Source organism: Orycteropus afer, unplaced genomic scaffold (genome assembly GCF_000298275.1).
Source record: "Orycteropus afer afer isolate SDZICR_OR568_19922 unplaced genomic scaffold, OryAfe1.0 scaffold00920, whole genome shotgun sequence".
In the NCBI taxonomy this organism is placed as follows: Eukaryota; Metazoa; Chordata; class Mammalia; order Tubulidentata; family Orycteropodidae; genus Orycteropus; species Orycteropus afer.
Window position 1 is genome coordinate 415,073 of NW_006922507.1, and position 4,143 is coordinate 419,215.

Consider the following 4,143-nt stretch of genomic DNA (forward strand, 5'->3'; position numbering starts at 1 on the left):
AAATGTTTTAAACCTCTAGGCTTCCTCATCTATGAAACTATTATGTCTTAGATTTCTTTCAACTTTGAAATATTTTCTGATACAGACATATCATAGAAACAATAAGAAGATAGTATCAAAGCCAGGATGGTTGGACTACTATGAGTAGAAACTGTCAAAATTAAATAAAAATAAAATTGAAGGGAAAGGAAAGAAGTTTCTGCAATTCTATGTTGATGGGAACAAGGACCTGGAAATCCAAAAACAAAGTTTGTCTCTCTTTCCCTTAGACATTATAGTTTTACCCTTTCTTCTATGTTCCTGTGCATTGCATTTATTATTATTACTATTATTACTATTTCCCTGCAGGTTGCCTTTCTTTTCTTTTTCATTCACTTAATCAAGCTGGGTTACATCAGCCTCATTTTAACACGACATCACTAATTGAATAACCAAAAGTTTTGGACCTTAAATCCAAATCCAGGAATAAAGTCTTATCTGATCATTTCTTGTCATGCATGGCCATGGCCTCATCATTAGGGCTGTGAAAGCCCACTTGCTGATGGCCAAGTTCTTCTAAAATGAGTACCAGCAGGAGGGGAGAACATGTTGGTAAATTGCCTTACCTTTGAATGTTAGATCCTTAATTACCAAAACCAAACACCCTACCCTCGAGTCAAATTTGACTCATGGAATAATATCTCTATGGAAGTAGATTGTTCAGTCTTCCTTCTGAAGAGTGGCTGGTGAGTTTGAACCCCCAGCCTTCTGGTTAGCAGTCAAATGTCTTAGGTACTATGCCACCAGAGAGATTAAATGATATTTACTACTTTTGGGGGTATTTTTCTTTGTAAGGGGAGAATTTTTTAGTTTGTAGGATTATCACTAATGGATGGTTGATATCAGCTGTCCACAGATGTAAGATGCCAAATTTCAATGATCTCCATACTAGACAAAACAGAATAAATGACACAGAAGGGAAATATCTGCAACATATGTCACAGATAAAGGGGCATCACACATAATATTTAAAGAGCACTTTAAATTACATGGGAAACATACAAAAATTCAATAAAAAAATAACAAAAGGTATGAATAGTTACAAAAGAGAAACACACACACACAAATAGCCTTTTATGAACATATAAAAAGATGTTTAAAATGTTGATTCACTCATGATAAAACAAATGCATATCAAAACTCCATTGAGGTTCCATATTTTACTTATTCAAACTCAAAAAAGCAACTCACTGCCGTCGAGTTGGATCCAACTCATAGCGACTCCTGCTTGGGTTTCCAAGGTGATCACTACAGAAGTAGATTGCCCAACCTTCCTTCCGAGGTGTGGCTGGTGGGTTTGAACCACCAGCCTTCTGGTTAGCAGTCAGATGGACAAAATTTCAAAAGTATGAAAGCACATTTTTTGAAGCTCATAGGAAATGGCACTTACATATATTATGGTAGGAATGAAAAATAGATCAGGCACCTTGGTTTGAAATTATTCTTGTCTAACAAAATTTCATGTTTGTATTTTAGCCTAATGATTGCACTTTAGGAATTAACCCTTAGGGCATACATACAGAAATGCTATTGGATTGATTGAATAAATGACCATTTAAAACAAAAGGAAGTAAAATACAGCATTAAACAAATATATGAAGAAAATTTCTTCACAAACTATGTTGTTAAGTAAAAGAAAAAAAAGTACATATTGTATACTTTGGGGAGCAAAAAGAATGAGAAGGAATATTTACATAGATGTGTCCTTAATTTTGCAAAAATAAATACAGGAAGTGAAAAGCTGAAACCGATGAAATTTACTATCTGCACAGAATGGGCAACATTGGCATGAAAGTGATAGGGGAAAGAAAAAAAAGAGTACACTACAGAATTTCCTGGAGAAATGTTGATTCCAGTGCTACGGTAAGGAAATTATGACATAAGAGTAGAAGTAATAGTAGAAGTTCTCCTGGTGATAGAAATTAAGGAAATTCTCTAAAAACAATGGGGACATATCAAAAAGTATTATGAGCCAGCTTGAAGAGGTTCTTACCAGTAAAATGTGGGACAATTTGAACATCAATATGATAGGAACTGGAGTTCTGGTGGCGTAGTGCCTAAAGCACTTGACTACTAACCAGAAGGCTGGCAGTTCAAACTCACCAACCACTCCTCTGAAGAAAGGTTGGGCAATCTACTTCCATAGTGATACTGCCTCGGAAACCCAAGGAGGGGTCACTATGAGTTGGGTCTGACTCAACAGCACATTACAACAACAACAACAGCACTTCCATCAACATAGTGTTGCTATTAGGATTATGAATTGAGATCATCTGGGTCAACATGAAGGAGCCCTGGTAGCACAGTGGTTAGACATTGACTGTTAAACAAAAGGTCAATGGTTCAAACCCATAAGTGGCTCCATGGGGGAAAAGATATGGCAGTCTGCTTCCATAAAGATTACAAACTTGGGGGAATCCTTTGGGATAGTTCTACTCTCTCCTATGGGGTCTATAAATCAGAATCGACTCAATAGCAATGAATTTGGTTTAGTTTTCATTTGGGTGATGGGATTTTATAGTTTCCTTCAGGAATATTCTGTCCAGGAAAAGTAAGACTATAACCAACAAATAATTACACTCTTGATTCATGAAATTCCTGCTGATCAGTTTATCAGAGACAACTGTCCTCTCATTTAGGCAAATTCCTCATTTTTCTTACTTGTTTTAAGACTTTCACTTCATTCTGTCCACACATTTTTGTTCCAATTCTTACGTTACAAACTTTGCCAAATTTCAACCAGCTCCCCATCTTGGGAAATATTCTTGCTGGCGAAGAATGCTGAAAGTACCGTGGACTGCTAAAAGAACTAACAAATCTGTCCTGGAGGAAGTGTAGCCAGAATGCTTCTTGGAAATGAGAATGGCCAGACTTCATCTCACCTACTTTGGTCATGATATCAGAAGGGATCATTCCCTGGAAAAGGATGTCATGCTTGGTAAGGTCGAGGGGCCACGAAAGAGGGGAAGGCCCTCAATGAGATTGACTGACATGGTGGCTGTGACAATGGGCTCCAGCATAGCAAGGATCATGGAGCTGTCGCGGGACCAGGTGGTGTTTCGTTCTGCTGTGCATAGGGTCGCTATGAGTCTGAGATGACTCGATGGCACCTAACAACAGCCCCATCTTAGAAGACTTCCTTAAGCCACTTGAACTGGACCTGCAAACCCTGTAATTATCTATTCTGATATAAAACTAAGATGATGCCAAGATGTTGTTCTCCCTTACTCTAATGAGTTGTGATAAATTTAGCATTTCTTGATTAACAACTAGTAAAGTTTTGCTTTACTAATAAACAAAAGAAAAATAACAACTAAATGTAGCATGTTATTCTTATTTGAATCATTTTATAAAATATATTAAGAGTTTTATGGTTATAAACAGGGAAATATTAATATGGAACATACATTAAATAATTGCTTTATTACATAATATTTCCTGAGTGATCATTTTTTTACAGTGTTTTACAGAAGTGTCTTTGTTTTTTGTTATTTTTAAATAAATACTGAATCATTTGAGAAAGATAAAGTAAATGTAAGAAAATATTATCTTTGGTGAATGTACATGAAACATATGTGAACATTCATTGTACTGTTATTACAACTATTATATAGGCTTGAATTTTTCAAAATTATGAAGAACAATTCAGAAAACTAGAGAATGATATGAATAGAGTTATACTTATAAAGTTTTAAATGCCTTAAGAAGTAGAATATTTCTAACATTTTTTTGTCCTTTGGTTTTGAAATTTTATTTCTACATAAATTTAAACATATTTCTTACTTCTCAAAAGTGACTTTAAAATTTTGGCCTCTCAATTCAAAAGTGCTCTTTAAGTAGTCGTGGAAAACACCCTTTAGCTATTTTTGAGTTCTTTTTTAAAAAAATCATGTTAAAAATATTAAGATTTTGTTACCTCACTAACAAATGTACCAAAGTACTTCTAGCTTAGCATATGTTAAAATATTTATGAGAAACCGTCTTTGACCAAAATGTAAAAATATCACTCTTAAGCATCAGCAAATCTCTCTCTCCTTTGCTTACCTTACATGACTCACTTAATGGACAAATTGCTCATGCCCTCTGTTTCCTGCTGATTAGATG